At 42.1% G+C, this 15,174-nt stretch overlaps 22 non-coding genes across 22 annotated transcripts; 11 read left to right on the top strand and 11 right to left on the bottom strand.

Annotated features, from left to right (window-relative positions):
• Positions 1 to 221: 221 nt before the first annotated feature.
• trnap-agg (transfer RNA proline (anticodon AGG)) lies at positions 222 to 293 on the top strand. The gene has a single exon. It is a non-coding gene; the product is annotated as a tRNA-Pro (tRNA).
• A 286-nt stretch (positions 294 to 579) lies between these two features.
• Positions 580 to 651, bottom strand: trnag-ucc (transfer RNA glycine (anticodon UCC)). Its single transcript has one exon. It is a non-coding gene; the product is annotated as a tRNA-Gly (tRNA).
• A 991-nt stretch (positions 652 to 1,642) lies between these two features.
• trnap-agg (transfer RNA proline (anticodon AGG)) lies at positions 1,643 to 1,714 on the top strand. Its single transcript has one exon. It is a non-coding gene; the product is annotated as a tRNA-Pro (tRNA).
• Positions 1,715 to 2,000: 286 nt separating this feature from the next.
• Positions 2,001 to 2,072, bottom strand: trnag-ucc (transfer RNA glycine (anticodon UCC)). The gene has a single exon. It is a non-coding gene; the product is annotated as a tRNA-Gly (tRNA).
• Positions 2,073 to 3,063: 991 nt separating this feature from the next.
• On the top strand, positions 3,064 to 3,135 carry trnap-agg (transfer RNA proline (anticodon AGG)). Its single transcript has one exon. It is a non-coding gene; the product is annotated as a tRNA-Pro (tRNA).
• A 286-nt stretch (positions 3,136 to 3,421) lies between these two features.
• trnag-ucc (transfer RNA glycine (anticodon UCC)) lies at positions 3,422 to 3,493 on the bottom strand. Its single transcript has one exon. It is a non-coding gene; the product is annotated as a tRNA-Gly (tRNA).
• Positions 3,494 to 4,484: 991 nt separating this feature from the next.
• Positions 4,485 to 4,556, top strand: trnap-agg (transfer RNA proline (anticodon AGG)). The gene has a single exon. It is a non-coding gene; the product is annotated as a tRNA-Pro (tRNA).
• Positions 4,557 to 4,842: 286 nt separating this feature from the next.
• On the bottom strand, positions 4,843 to 4,914 carry trnag-ucc (transfer RNA glycine (anticodon UCC)). Its single transcript has one exon. It is a non-coding gene; the product is annotated as a tRNA-Gly (tRNA).
• Positions 4,915 to 5,905: 991 nt separating this feature from the next.
• Positions 5,906 to 5,977, top strand: trnap-agg (transfer RNA proline (anticodon AGG)). Its single transcript has one exon. It is a non-coding gene; the product is annotated as a tRNA-Pro (tRNA).
• A 286-nt stretch (positions 5,978 to 6,263) lies between these two features.
• trnag-ucc (transfer RNA glycine (anticodon UCC)) lies at positions 6,264 to 6,335 on the bottom strand. The gene has a single exon. It is a non-coding gene; the product is annotated as a tRNA-Gly (tRNA).
• Positions 6,336 to 7,325: 990 nt separating this feature from the next.
• On the top strand, positions 7,326 to 7,397 carry trnap-agg (transfer RNA proline (anticodon AGG)). Its single transcript has one exon. It is a non-coding gene; the product is annotated as a tRNA-Pro (tRNA).
• Positions 7,398 to 7,683: 286 nt separating this feature from the next.
• On the bottom strand, positions 7,684 to 7,755 carry trnag-ucc (transfer RNA glycine (anticodon UCC)). The gene has a single exon. It is a non-coding gene; the product is annotated as a tRNA-Gly (tRNA).
• Positions 7,756 to 8,746: 991 nt separating this feature from the next.
• Positions 8,747 to 8,818, top strand: trnap-agg (transfer RNA proline (anticodon AGG)). The gene has a single exon. It is a non-coding gene; the product is annotated as a tRNA-Pro (tRNA).
• Positions 8,819 to 9,104: 286 nt separating this feature from the next.
• trnag-ucc (transfer RNA glycine (anticodon UCC)) lies at positions 9,105 to 9,176 on the bottom strand. The gene has a single exon. It is a non-coding gene; the product is annotated as a tRNA-Gly (tRNA).
• Positions 9,177 to 10,167: 991 nt separating this feature from the next.
• On the top strand, positions 10,168 to 10,239 carry trnap-agg (transfer RNA proline (anticodon AGG)). Its single transcript has one exon. It is a non-coding gene; the product is annotated as a tRNA-Pro (tRNA).
• Positions 10,240 to 10,525: 286 nt separating this feature from the next.
• trnag-ucc (transfer RNA glycine (anticodon UCC)) lies at positions 10,526 to 10,597 on the bottom strand. The gene has a single exon. It is a non-coding gene; the product is annotated as a tRNA-Gly (tRNA).
• A 991-nt stretch (positions 10,598 to 11,588) lies between these two features.
• trnap-agg (transfer RNA proline (anticodon AGG)) lies at positions 11,589 to 11,660 on the top strand. Its single transcript has one exon. It is a non-coding gene; the product is annotated as a tRNA-Pro (tRNA).
• A 286-nt stretch (positions 11,661 to 11,946) lies between these two features.
• trnag-ucc (transfer RNA glycine (anticodon UCC)) lies at positions 11,947 to 12,018 on the bottom strand. The gene has a single exon. It is a non-coding gene; the product is annotated as a tRNA-Gly (tRNA).
• Positions 12,019 to 13,009: 991 nt separating this feature from the next.
• trnap-agg (transfer RNA proline (anticodon AGG)) lies at positions 13,010 to 13,081 on the top strand. Its single transcript has one exon. It is a non-coding gene; the product is annotated as a tRNA-Pro (tRNA).
• Positions 13,082 to 13,367: 286 nt separating this feature from the next.
• Positions 13,368 to 13,439, bottom strand: trnag-ucc (transfer RNA glycine (anticodon UCC)). The gene has a single exon. It is a non-coding gene; the product is annotated as a tRNA-Gly (tRNA).
• A 991-nt stretch (positions 13,440 to 14,430) lies between these two features.
• trnap-agg (transfer RNA proline (anticodon AGG)) lies at positions 14,431 to 14,502 on the top strand. The gene has a single exon. It is a non-coding gene; the product is annotated as a tRNA-Pro (tRNA).
• Positions 14,503 to 14,788: 286 nt separating this feature from the next.
• On the bottom strand, positions 14,789 to 14,860 carry trnag-ucc (transfer RNA glycine (anticodon UCC)). Its single transcript has one exon. It is a non-coding gene; the product is annotated as a tRNA-Gly (tRNA).
• Positions 14,861 to 15,174: the final 314 nt, after the last annotated feature.

Genomic DNA, 15,174 nt, shown 5'->3' with positions numbered 1-15,174 from the left:
AGTTTGCTGTCGCGACTGAAGAAGACAGAATGTGAAAGACACATGAGATGAACTACAGAAGATTTGAACTGAAGCATGGTCAAGAGTTTGGAAGACTGTTATGCTCACAAGTAAAGCACAAAACACTCACATGATGTTCAATCGTTCCAAGCATCGTGGACACGTCAATCGATATCTTCACTGTCATTGCTGCAGAAAGCAAAAAATAACTTTTGGCATAAGGCTCGTTGGTCTAGGGGTATGATTCTCGCTTAGGGTGCGAGAGGTCCCGGGTTCAAATCCCGGATGAGCCCTTTTGCAGATCCTTGAACAAGCTCAGACAGGCAGATCTTGGGCCACTGGTCGGAACACCAACTATCACCTCTTGGGCACAGGACAAGGGGGCTGAATGGATTTGACGATGGACTGCAAATCTATTTTGATATGCACTTGTTGGTTCAAAGTAGCACAACATTTATTATTTTAGATAACCTGCAGAATGTAGGAGCATTTCTGACTTCCACGAACAACGATAATGATTCAAATGTAATACACTTGAAATGACATCCAGCCCCTAAAACAAATGAAGTCCTCATGATCTGCATTGGCCGGGAATCGAACCCGGGTCAACTGCTTGGAAGGCAGCTATGCTCACCACTATACCACCAATGCTATGTGCAGCTCATTAGCCACATGGAGACATCGACTCATATCTTGACCGTCATTTTTGTGGAAAGTGATAATTCTTTCACCAAACAGATCGTTGGTTTGAGTGTATGATTATGGCTTAGGTTGCGAGAGGTCCCTGGTTAAAAAATCTATAATTTGAATCACTACAGGTTACCTTCAGATTAGTCCCGTGACACTTGTGGGGAACGTAGGGCAAAACAGAGAACATTGCGACAAGTGGGGTCACATTAGTTTGTAGCCCAAAGATTTTGGATTCTACAAACAGAAGTTGGCACATAGACGGTTCTGACTTCAGACGAGTCTCCTGACACTTGTGGGGGATGTAGAGAAAAATTGAGAACACCACCGTGTTCGTGAGGGTCTCCCCTTTCCAGAGAGTGGTCATATGAATTTGTAGGTCAAACGGTTCGGAAGCTAGAGATGTTTTTGTGAGAAGACCGATTATAGGTATGTCTTATGGTTTGACAAAAACCGATCTAGGTCCACCATCTTTCACTGCAGATATGGAGGGGTAACATAAGCAGTTGTGGAGGATCGAGACGGATACGCTGAGTCTCAATCTCTCTAGTTGAAAACGGATCTATTTGAATGGGTATTTTCAACATTAATTTACTTTGATTCACGTACCTTTACGTCATTTGACTCAAAATAAATGAGTTCCATTCTTTTTGAAGTCAAATTTTTTCATTTTCTCTTTAAAAAAATGAATTGATCTCATTTTGCACTTCATTCATTTGTAAAAACTCGTCATCAGTTTGCTGTCGCGACTGAAGAAGACAGAATGTGAAAGACACATGAGATGAACTACAGAAGATTTGAACTGAAGCATGGTCAAGAGTTTGGAAGACTGTTATGCTCACAAGTAAAGCACAAAACACTCACATGATGTTCAATCGTTCCAAGCATCGTGGACACGTCAATCGATATCTTCACTGTCATTGCTGCAGAAAGCAAAAAATAACTTTTGGCATAAGGCTCGTTGGTCTAGGGGTATGATTCTCGCTTAGGGTGCGAGAGGTCCCGGGTTCAAATCCCGGATGAGCCCTTTTGCAGATCCTTGAACAAGCTCAGACAGGCAGATCTTGGGCCACTGGTCGGAACACCAACTATCACCTCTTGGGCACAGGACAAGGGGGCTGAATGGATTTGACGATGGACTGCAAATCTATTTTGATATGCACTTGTTGGTTCAAAGTAGCACAACATTTATTATTTTAGATAACCTGCAGAATGTAGGAGCATTTCTGACTTCCACGAACAACGATAATGATTCAAATGTAATACACTTGAAATGACATCCAGCCCCTAAAACAAATGAAGTCCTCATGATCTGCATTGGCCGGGAATCGAACCCGGGTCAACTGCTTGGAAGGCAGCTATGCTCACCACTATACCACCAATGCTATGTGCAGCTCATTAGCCACATGGAGACATCGACTCATATCTTGACCGTCATTTTTGTGGAAAGTGATAATTCTTTCACCAAACAGATCGTTGGTTTGAGTGTATGATTATGGCTTAGGTTGCGAGAGGTCCCTGGTTAAAAAATCTATAATTTGAATCACTACAGGTTACCTTCAGATTAGTCCCGTGACACTTGTGGGGAACGTAGGGCAAAACAGAGAACATTGCGACAAGTGGGGTCACATTAGTTTGTAGCCCAAAGATTTTGGATTCTACAAACAGAAGTTGGCACATAGACGGTTCTGACTTCAGACGAGTCTCCTGACACTTGTGGGGGATGTAGAGAAAAATTGAGAACACCACCGTGTTCGTGAGGGTCTCCCCTTTCCAGAGAGTGGTCATATGAATTTGTAGGTCAAACGGTTCGGAAGCTAGAGATGTTTTTGTGAGAAGACCGATTATAGGTATGTCTTATGGTTTGACAAAGACCGATCTAGGTCCACCATCTTTCACTGCAGATATGGAGGGGTAACATAAGCAGTTGTGGAGGATCGAGACGGATACGCTGAGTCTCAATCTCTCTAGTTGAAAACGGATCTATTTGAATGGGTATTTTCAACATTAATTTACTTTGATTCACGTACCTTTACGTCATTTGACTCAAAATAAATGAGTTCCATTCTTTTTGAAGTCAAATTTTTTCATTTTCTCTTTAAAAAAATGAATTGATCTCATTTTGCACTTCATTCATTTGTAAAAACTCGTCATCAGTTTGCTGTCGCGACTGAAGAAGACAGAATGTGAAAGACACATGAGATGAACTACAGAAGATTTGAACTGAAGCATGGTCAAGAGTTTGGAAGACTGTTATGCTCACAAGTAAAGCACAAAACACTCACATGATGTTCAATCGTTCCAAGCATCGTGGACACGTCAATCGATATCTTCACTGTCATTGCTGCAGAAAGCAAAAAATAACTTTTGGCATAAGGCTCGTTGGTCTAGGGGTATGATTCTCGCTTAGGGTGCGAGAGGTCCCGGGTTCAAATCCCGGATGAGCCCTTTTGCAGATCCTTGAACAAGCTCAGACAGGCAGATCTTGGGCCACTGGTCGGAACACCAACTATCACCTCTTGGGCACAGGACAAGGGGGCTGAATGGATTTGACGATGGACTGCAAATCTATTTTGATATGCACTTGTTGGTTCAAAGTAGCACAACATTTATTATTTTAGATAACCTGCAGAATGTAGGAGCATTTCTGACTTCCACGAACAACGATAATGATTCAAATGTAATACACTTGAAATGACATCCAGCCCCTAAAACAAATGAAGTCCTCATGATCTGCATTGGCCGGGAATCGAACCCGGGTCAACTGCTTGGAAGGCAGCTATGCTCACCACTATACCACCAATGCTATGTGCAGCTCATTAGCCACATGGAGACATCGACTCATATCTTGACCGTCATTTTTGTGGAAAGTGATAATTCTTTCACCAAACAGATCGTTGGTTTGAGTGTATGATTATGGCTTAGGTTGCGAGAGGTCCCTGGTTAAAAAATCTATAATTTGAATCACTACAGGTTACCTTCAGATTAGTCCCGTGACACTTGTGGGGAACGTAGGGCAAAACAGAGAACATTGCGACAAGTGGGGTCACATTAGTTTGTAGCCCAAAGATTTTGGATTCTACAAACAGAAGTTGGCACATAGACGGTTCTGACTTCAGACGAGTCTCCTGACACTTGTGGGGGATGTAGAGAAAAATTGAGAACACCACCGTGTTCGTGAGGGTCTCCCCTTTCCAGAGAGTGGTCATATGAATTTGTAGGTCAAACGGTTCGGAAGCTAGAGATGTTTTTGTGAGAAGACCGATTATAGGTATGTCTTATGGTTTGACAAAGACCGATCTAGGTCCACCATCTTTCACTGCAGATATGGAGGGGTAACATAAGCAGTTGTGGAGGATCGAGACGGATACGCTGAGTCTCAATCTCTCTAGTTGAAAACGGATCTATTTGAATGGGTATTTTCAACATTAATTTACTTTGATTCACGTACCTTTACGTCATTTGACTCAAAATAAATGAGTTCCATTCTTTTTGAAGTCAAATTTTTTCATTTTCTCTTTAAAAAAATGAATTGATCTCATTTTGCACTTCATTCATTTGTAAAAACTCGTCATCAGTTTGCTGTCGCGACTGAAGAAGACAGAATGTGAAAGACACATGAGATGAACTACAGAAGATTTGAACTGAAGCATGGTCAAGAGTTTGGAAGACTGTTATGCTCACAAGTAAAGCACAAAACACTCACATGATGTTCAATCGTTCCAAGCATCGTGGACACGTCAATCGATATCTTCACTGTCATTGCTGCAGAAAGCAAAAAATAACTTTTGGCATAAGGCTCGTTGGTCTAGGGGTATGATTCTCGCTTAGGGTGCGAGAGGTCCCGGGTTCAAATCCCGGATGAGCCCTTTTGCAGATCCTTGAACAAGCTCAGACAGGCAGATCTTGGGCCACTGGTCGGAACACCAACTATCACCTCTTGGGCACAGGACAAGGGGGCTGAATGGATTTGACGATGGACTGCAAATCTATTTTGATATGCACTTGTTGGTTCAAAGTAGCACAACATTTATTATTTTAGATAACCTGCAGAATGTAGGAGCATTTCTGACTTCCACGAACAACGATAATGATTCAAATGTAATACACTTGAAATGACATCCAGCCCCTAAAACAAATGAAGTCCTCATGATCTGCATTGGCCGGGAATCGAACCCGGGTCAACTGCTTGGAAGGCAGCTATGCTCACCACTATACCACCAATGCTATGTGCAGCTCATTAGCCACATGGAGACATCGACTCATATCTTGACCGTCATTTTTGTGGAAAGTGATAATTCTTTCACCAAACAGATCGTTGGTTTGAGTGTATGATTATGGCTTAGGTTGCGAGAGGTCCCTGGTTAAAAAATCTATAATTTGAATCACTACAGGTTACCTTCAGATTAGTCCCGTGACACTTGTGGGGAACGTAGGGCAAAACAGAGAACATTGCGACAAGTGGGGTCACATTAGTTTGTAGCCCAAAGATTTTGGATTCTACAAACAGAAGTTGGCACATAGACGGTTCTGACTTCAGACGAGTCTCCTGACACTTGTGGGGGATGTAGAGAAAAATTGAGAACACCACCGTGTTCGTGAGGGTCTCCCCTTTCCAGAGAGTGGTCATATGAATTTGTAGGTCAAACGGTTCGGAAGCTAGAGATGTTTTTGTGAGAAGACCGATTATAGGTATGTCTTATGGTTTGACAAAGACCGATCTAGGTCCACCATCTTTCACTGCAGATATGGAGGGGTAACATAAGCAGTTGTGGAGGATCGAGACGGATACGCTGAGTCTCAATCTCTCTAGTTGAAAACGGATCTATTTGAATGGGTATTTTCAACATTAATTTACTTTGATTCACGTACCTTTACGTCATTTGACTCAAAATAAATGAGTTCCATTCTTTTTGAAGTCAAATTTTTTCATTTTCTCTTTAAAAAAATGAATTGATCTCATTTTGCACTTCATTCATTTGTAAAAACTCGTCATCAGTTTGCTGTCGCGACTGAAGAAGACAGAATGTGAAAGACACATGAGATGAACTACAGAAGATTTGAACTGAAGCATGGTCAAGAGTTTGGAAGACTGTTATGCTCACAAGTAAAGCACAAAACACTCACATGATGTTCAATCGTTCCAAGCATCGTGGACACGTCAATCGATATCTTCACTGTCATTGCTGCAGAAAGCAAAAAATAACTTTTGGCATAAGGCTCGTTGGTCTAGGGGTATGATTCTCGCTTAGGGTGCGAGAGGTCCCGGGTTCAAATCCCGGATGAGCCCTTTTGCAGATCCTTGAACAAGCTCAGACAGGCAGATCTTGGGCCACTGGTCGGAACACCAACTATCACCTCTTGGGCACAGGACAAGGGGGCTGAATGGATTTGACGATGGACTGCAAATCTATTTTGATATGCACTTGTTGGTTCAAAGTAGCACAACATTTATTATTTTAGATAACCTGCAGAATGTAGGAGCATTTCTGACTTCCACGAACAACGATAATGATTCAAATGTAATACACTTGAAATGACATCCAGCCCCTAAAACAAATGAAGTCCTCATGATCTGCATTGGCCGGGAATCGAACCCGGGTCAACTGCTTGGAAGGCAGCTATGCTCACCACTATACCACCAATGCTATGTGCAGCTCATTAGCCACATGGAGACATCGACTCATATCTTGACCGTCATTTTTGTGGAAAGTGATAATTCTTTCACCAAACAGATCGTTGGTTTGAGTGTATGATTATGGCTTAGGTTGCGAGAGGTCCCTGGTTAAAAAATCTATAATTTGAATCACTACAGGTTACCTTCAGATTAGTCCCGTGACACTTGTGGGGAACGTAGGGCAAAACAGAGAACATTGCGACAAGTGGGGTCACATTAGTTTGTAGCCCAAAGATTTTGGATTCTACAAACAGAAGTTGGCACATAGACGGTTCTGACTTCAGACGAGTCTCCTGACACTTGTGGGGGATGTAGAGAAAAATTGAGAACACCACCGTGTTCGTGAGGGTCTCCCCTTTCCAGAGAGTGGTCATATGAATTTGTAGGTCAAACGGTTCGGAAGCTAGAGATGTTTTTGTGAGAAGACCGATTACAGGTATGTCTTATGGTTTGACAAAGACCGATCTAGGTCCACCATCTTTCACTGCAGATATGGAGGGGTAACATAAGCAGTTGTGGAGGATCGAGACGGATACGCTGAGTCTCAATCTCTCTAGTTGAAAACGGATCTATTTGAATGGGTATTTTCAACATTAATTTACTTTGATTCACGTACCTTTACGTCATTTGACTCAAAATAAATGAGTTCCATTCTTTTTGAAGTCAAATTTTTCATTTTCTCTTTAAAAAAATGAATTGATCTCATTTTGCACTTCATTCATTTGTAAAAACTCGTCATCAGTTTGCTGTCGCGACTGAAGAAGACAGAATGTGAAAGACACATGAGATGAACTACAGAAGATTTGAACTGAAGCATGGTCAAGAGTTTGGAAGACTGTTATGCTCACAAGTAAAGCACAAAACACTCACATGATGTTCAATCGTTCCAAGCATCGTGGACACGTCAATCGATATCTTCACTGTCATTGCTGCAGAAAGCAAAAAATAACTTTTGGCATAAGGCTCGTTGGTCTAGGGGTATGATTCTCGCTTAGGGTGCGAGAGGTCCCGGGTTCAAATCCCGGATGAGCCCTTTTGCAGATCCTTGAACAAGCTCAGACAGGCAGATCTTGGGCCACTGGTCGGAACACCAACTATCACCTCTTGGGCACAGGACAAGGGGGCTGAATGGATTTGACGATGGACTGCAAATCTATTTTGATATGCACTTGTTGGTTCAAAGTAGCACAACATTTATTATTTTAGATAACCTGCAGAATGTAGGAGCATTTCTGACTTCCACGAACAACGATAATGATTCAAATGTAATACACTTGAAATGACATCCAGCCCCTAAAACAAATGAAGTCCTCATGATCTGCATTGGCCGGGAATCGAACCCGGGTCAACTGCTTGGAAGGCAGCTATGCTCACCACTATACCACCAATGCTATGTGCAGCTCATTAGCCACATGGAGACATCGACTCATATCTTGACCGTCATTTTTGTGGAAAGTGATAATTCTTTCACCAAACAGATCGTTGGTTTGAGTGTATGATTATGGCTTAGGTTGCGAGAGGTCCCTGGTTAAAAAATCTATAATTTGAATCACTACAGGTTACCTTCAGATTAGTCCCGTGACACTTGTGGGGAACGTAGGGCAAAACAGAGAACATTGCGACAAGTGGGGTCACATTAGTTTGTAGCCCAAAGATTTTGGATTCTACAAACAGAAGTTGGCACATAGACGGTTCTGACTTCAGACGAGTCTCCTGACACTTGTGGGGGATGTAGAGAAAAATTGAGAACACCACCGTGTTCGTGAGGGTCTCCCCTTTCCAGAGAGTGGTCATATGAATTTGTAGGTCAAACGGTTCGGAAGCTAGAGATGTTTTTGTGAGAAGACCGATTATAGGTATGTCTTATGGTTTGACAAAGACCGATCTAGGTCCACCATCTTTCACTGCAGATATGGAGGGGTAACATAAGCAGTTGTGGAGGATCGAGACGGATACGCTGAGTCTCAATCTCTCTAGTTGAAAACGGATCTATTTGAATGGGTATTTTCAACATTAATTTACTTTGATTCACGTACCTTTACGTCATTTGACTCAAAATAAATGAGTTCCATTCTTTTTGAAGTCAAATATTTTCATTTTCTCTTTAAAAAAATGAATTGATCTCATTTTGCACTTCATTCATTTGTAAAAACTCGTCATCAGTTTGCTGTCGCGACTGAAGAAGACAGAATGTGAAAGACACATGAGATGAACTACAGAAGATTTGAACTGAAGCATGGTCAAGAGTTTGGAAGACTGTTATGCTCACAAGTAAAGCACAAAACACTCACATGATGTTCAATCGTTCCAAGCATCGTGGACACGTCAATCGATATCTTCACTGTCATTGCTGCAGAAAGCAAAAAATAACTTTTGGCATAAGGCTCGTTGGTCTAGGGGTATGATTCTCGCTTAGGGTGCGAGAGGTCCCGGGTTCAAATCCCGGATGAGCCCTTTTGCAGATCCTTGAACAAGCTCAGACAGGCAGATCTTGGGCCACTGGTCGGAACACCAACTATCACCTCTTGGGCACAGGACAAGGGGGCTGAATGGATTTGACGATGGACTGCAAATCTATTTTGATATGCACTTGTTGGTTCAAAGTAGCACAACATTTATTATTTTAGATAACCTGCAGAATGTAGGAGCATTTCTGACTTCCACGAACAACGATAATGATTCAAATGTAATACACTTGAAATGACATCCAGCCCCTAAAACAAATGAAGTCCTCATGATCTGCATTGGCCGGGAATCGAACCCGGGTCAACTGCTTGGAAGGCAGCTATGCTCACCACTATACCACCAATGCTATGTGCAGCTCATTAGCCACATGGAGACATCGACTCATATCTTGACCGTCATTTTTGTGGAAAGTGATAATTCTTTCACCAAACAGATCGTTGGTTTGAGTGTATGATTATGGCTTAGGTTGCGAGAGGTCCCTGGTTAAAAAATCTATAATTTGAATCACTACAGGTTACCTTCAGATTAGTCCCGTGACACTTGTGGGGAACGTAGGGCAAAACAGAGAACATTGCGACAAGTGGGGTCACATTAGTTTGTAGCCCAAAGATTTTGGATTCTACAAACAGAAGTTGGCACATAGACGGTTCTGACTTCAGACGAGTCTCCTGACACTTGTGGGGGATGTAGAGAAAAATTGAGAACACCACCGTGTTCGTGAGGGTCTCCCCTTTCCAGAGAGTGGTCATATGAATTTGTAGGTCAAACGGTTCGGAAGCTAGAGATGTTTTTGTGAGAAGACCGATTACAGGTATGTCTTATGGTTTGACAAAGACCGATCTAGGTCCACCATCTTTCACTGCAGATATGGAGGGGTAACATAAGCAGTTGTGGAGGATCGAGACGGATACGCTGAGTCTCAATCTCTCTAGTTGAAAACGGATCTATTTGAATGGGTATTTTCAACATTAATTTACTTTGATTCACGTACCTTTACGTCATTTGACTCAAAATAAATGAGTTCCATTCTTTTTGAAGTCAAATTTTTTCATTTTCTCTTTAAAAAAATGAATTGATCTCATTTTGCACTTCATTCATTTGTAAAAACTCGTCATCAGTTTGCTGTCGCGACTGAAGAAGACAGAATGTGAAAGACACATGAGATGAACTACAGAAGATTTGAACTGAAGCATGGTCAAGAGTTTGGAAGACTGTTATGCTCACAAGTAAAGCACAAAACACTCACATGATGTTCAATCGTTCCAAGCATCGTGGACACGTCAATCGATATCTTCACTGTCATTGCTGCAGAAAGCAAAAAATAACTTTTGGCATAAGGCTCGTTGGTCTAGGGGTATGATTCTCGCTTAGGGTGCGAGAGGTCCCGGGTTCAAATCCCGGATGAGCCCTTTTGCAGATCCTTGAACAAGCTCAGACAGGCAGATCTTGGGCCACTGGTCGGAACACCAACTATCACCTCTTGGGCACAGGACAAGGGGGCTGAATGGATTTGACGATGGACTGCAAATCTATTTTGATATGCACTTGTTGGTTCAAAGTAGCACAACATTTATTATTTTAGATAACCTGCAGAATGTAGGAGCATTTCTGACTTCCACGAACAACGATAATGATTCAAATGTAATACACTTGAAATGACATCCAGCCCCTAAAACAAATGAAGTCCTCATGATCTGCATTGGCCGGGAATCGAACCCGGGTCAACTGCTTGGAAGGCAGCTATGCTCACCACTATACCACCAATGCTATGTGCAGCTCATTAGCCACATGGAGACATCGACTCATATCTTGACCGTCATTTTTGTGGAAAGTGATAATTCTTTCACCAAACAGATCGTTGGTTTGAGTGTATGATTATGGCTTAGGTTGCGAGAGGTCCCTGGTTAAAAAATCTATAATTTGAATCACTACAGGTTACCTTCAGATTAGTCCCGTGACACTTGTGGGGAACGTAGGGCAAAACAGAGAACATTGCGACAAGTGGGGTCACATTAGTTTGTAGCCCAAAGATTTTGGATTCTACAAACAGAAGTTGGCACATAGACGGTTCTGACTTCAGACGAGTCTCCTGACACTTGTGGGGGATGTAGAGAAAAATTGAGAACACCACCGTGTTCGTGAGGGTCTCCCCTTTCCAGAGAGTGGTCATATGAATTTGTAGGTCAAACGGTTCGGAAGCTAGAGATGTTTTTGTGAGAAGACCGATTACAGGTATGTCTTATGGTTTGACAAAGACCGATCTAGGTCCACCATCTTTCACTGCAGATATGGAGGGGTAACATAAGCAGTTGTGGAGGATCGAGACGGATACGCTGAGTCTCAATCTCTCTAGTTGAAAACGGATCTATTTGAATGGGTATTTTCAACATTAATTTACTTTGATTCACGTACCTTTACGTCATTTGACTCAAAATAAATGAGTTCCATTCTTTTTGAAGTCAAATTTTTTCATTTTCTCTTTAAAAAAATGAATTGATCTCATTTTGCACTTCATTCATTTGTAAAAACTCGTCATCAGTTTGCTGTCGCGACTGAAGAAGACAGAATGTGAAAGACACATGAGATGAACTACAGAAGATTTGAACTGAAGCATGGTCAAGAGTTTGGAAGACTGTTATGCTCACAAGTAAAGCACAAAACACTCACATGATGTTCAATCGTTCCAAGCATCGTGGACACGTCAATCGATATCTTCACTGTCATTGCTGCAGAAAGCAAAAAATAACTTTTGGCATAAGGCTCGTTGGTCTAGGGGTATGATTCTCGCTTAGGGTGCGAGAGGTCCCGGGTTCAAATCCCGGATGAGCCCTTTTGCAGATCCTTGAACAAGCTCAGACAGGCAGATCTTGGGCCACTGGTCGGAACACCAACTATCACCTCTTGGGCACAGGACAAGGGGGCTGAATGGATTTGACGATGGACTGCAAATCTATTTTGATATGCACTTGTTGGTTCAAAGTAGCACAACATTTATTATTTTAGATAACCTGCAGAATGTAGGAGCATTTCTGACTTCCACGAACAACGATAATGATTCAAATGTAATACACTTGAAATGACATCCAGCCCCTAAAACAAATGAAGTCCTCATGATCTGCATTGGCCGGGAATCGAACCCGGGTCAACTGCTTGGAAGGCAGCTATGCTCACCACTATACCACCAATGCTATGTGCAGCTCATTAGCCACATGGAGACATCGACTCATATCTTGACCGTCATTTTTGTGGAAAGTGATAATTCTTTCACCAAACAGATCGTTGGTTTGAGTGTATGATTATGGCTTAGGTTGCGAGAGGTCCCTGGTTAAAAAATCTATAATTTGAATCACTACAGGTTACCTTCAGATTAGTCCCGTGACACTTGTGGGGAACGTAGGGCAAAACAGAGAACATTGCGACAAGTGGGGTCACATTAGTTTGTAGCCCAAAGATTTTGGATTCTACAAACAGAAGTTGGCACATAGACGGTTCTGACTTCAGACGAGTCTCCTGACACTTGTGGGGGATGTAGAGAAAAATTGAGAACACCACCGTGTTCGTGAGGGTCTCCCCTTTCCAGAGAGTGGTCATATGAATTTGTAGGTCAAACGGTTCGGAAGCTAGAGATGTTTTTGTGAGAAGACCGATTACAGGTATGTCTTATGGTTTGACAAAGACCGATCTAGGTCCACCATCTTTCACTGCAGATATGGAGGGGTAACATAAGCAGTTGTGGAGGATCGAGACGGATACGCTGAGTCTCAATCTCTCTAGTTGAAAACGGATCTATTTGAATGGGTATTTTCAACATTAATTTACTTTGATTCACGTACCTTTACGTCATTTGACTCAAAATAAATGAGTTCCATTCTTTTTGAAGTCAAATATTTTCATTTTCTCTTTAAAAAAATGAATTGATCTCATTTTGCACTTCATTCATTTGTAAAAACTCGTCATCAGTTTGCTGTCGCGACTGAAGAAGACAGAATGTGAAAGACACATGAGATGAACTACAGAAGATTTGAACTGAAGCATGGTCAAGAGTTTGGAAGACTGTTATGCTCACAAGTAAAGCACAAAACACTCACATGATGTTCAATCGTTCCAAGCATCGTGGACACGTCAATCGATATCTTCACTGTCATTGCTGCAGAAAGCAAAAAATAACTTTTGGCATAAGGCTCGTTGGTCTAGGGGTATGATTCTCGCTTAGGGTGCGAGAGGTCCCGGGTTCAAATCCCGGATGAGCCCTTTTGCAGATCCTTGAACAAGCTCAGACAGGCAGATCTTGGGCCACTGGTCGGAACACCAACTATCACCTCTTGGGCACAGGACAAGGGGGCTGAATGGATTTGACGATGGACTGCAAATCTATTTTGATATGCACTTGTTGGTTCAAAGTAGCACAACATTTATTATTTTAGATAACCTGCAGAATGTAGGAGCATTTCTGACTTCCACGAACAACGATAATGATTCAAATGTAATACACTTGAAATGACATCCAGCCCCTAAAACAAATGAAGTCCTCATGATCTGCATTGGCCGGGAATCGAACCCGGGTCAACTGCTTGGAAGGCAGCTATGCTCACCACTATACCACCAATGCTATGTGCAGCTCATTAGCCACATGGAGACATCGACTCATATCTTGACCGTCATTTTTGTGGAAAGTGATAATTCTTTCACCAAACAGATCGTTGGTTTGAGTGTATGATTATGGCTTAGGTTGCGAGAGGTCCCTGGTTAAAAAATCTATAATTTGAATCACTACAGGTTACCTTCAGATTAGTCCCGTGACACTTGTGGGGAACGTAGGGCAAAACAGAGAACATTGCGACAAGTGGGGTCACATTAGTTTGTAGCCCAAAGATTTTGGATTCTACAAACAGAAGTTGGCACATAGACGGTTCTGACTTCAGACGAGTCTCCTGACACTTGTGGGGGATGTAGAGAAAAATTGAGAACACCACCGTGTTCGTGAGGGTCTCCCCTTTCCAGAGAGTGGTCATATGAATTTGTAGGTCAAACGGTTCGGAAGCTAGAGATGTTTTTGTGAGAAGACCGATTACAGGTATGTCTTATGGTTTGACAAAGACCGATCTAGGTCCACCATCTTTCACTGCAGATATGGAGGGGTAACATAAGCAGTTGTGGAGGATCGAGACGGATACGCTGAGTCTCAATCTCTCTAGTTGAAAACGGATCTATTTGAATGGGTATTTTCAACATTAATTTACTTTGATTCACGTACCTTTACGTCATTTGACTCAAAATAAATGAGTTCCATTCTTTTTGAAGTCAAATATTTTCATTTTCTCTTTAAAAAAATGAATTGATCTCATTTTGCACTTCATTCATTTGTAAAAACTCGTCATCAGTTTGCTGTCGCGACTGAAGAAGACAGAATGTGAAAGACACATGAGATGAACTACAGAAGATTTGAACTGAAGCATGGTCAAGAGTTTGGAAGACTGTTATGCTCACAAGTAAAGCACAAAACACTCACATGATGTTCAATCGTTCCAAGCATCGTGGACACGTCAATCGATATCTTCACTGTCATTGCTGCAGAAAGCAAAAAATAACTTTTGGCATAAGGCTCGTTGGTCTAGGGGTATGATTCTCGCTTAGGGTGCGAGAGGTCCCGGGTTCAAATCCCGGATGAGCCCTTTTGCAGATCCTTGAACAAGCTCAGACAGGCAGATCTTGGGCCACTGGTCGGAACACCAACTATCACCTCTTGGGCACAGGACAAGGGGGCTGAATGGATTTGACGATGGACTGCAAATCTATTTTGATATGCACTTGTTGGTTCAAAGTAGCACAACATTTATTATTTTAGATAACCTGCAGAATGTAGGAGCATTTCTGACTTCCACGAACAACGATAATGATTCAAATGTAATACACTTGAAATGACATCCAGCCCCTAAAACAAATGAAGTCCTCATGATCTGCATTGGCCGGGAATCGAACCCGGGTCAACTGCTTGGAAGGCAGCTATGCTCACCACTATACCACCAATGCTATGTGCAGCTCATTAGCCACATGGAGACATCGACTCATATCTTGACCGTCATTTTTGTGGAAAGTGATAATTCTTTCACCAAACAGATCGTTGGTTTGAGTGTATGATTATGGCTTAGGTTGCGAGAGGTCCCTGGTTAAAAAATCTATAATTTGAATCACTACAGGTTACCTTCAGATTAGTCCCGTGACACTTGTGGGGAACGTAGGGCAAAACAGAGAACATTGCGACAAGTGGGGTCACATTAGTTTGTAGCCCAAAGATTTTGGATTCTACAAACAGAAGTTGGCACATAGACGGTTCTGACTTCAGA

This window comes from Oncorhynchus kisutch, linkage group LG17 (assembly GCF_002021735.2).
Source record: "Oncorhynchus kisutch isolate 150728-3 linkage group LG17, Okis_V2, whole genome shotgun sequence".
Lineage (NCBI taxonomy): Eukaryota > Metazoa > Chordata > Actinopteri > Salmoniformes > Salmonidae > Oncorhynchus > Oncorhynchus kisutch.
The sequence above is the reverse complement of the archived record's forward strand: the minus strand, read 5'-3'. Positions and strand labels throughout refer to the sequence as shown.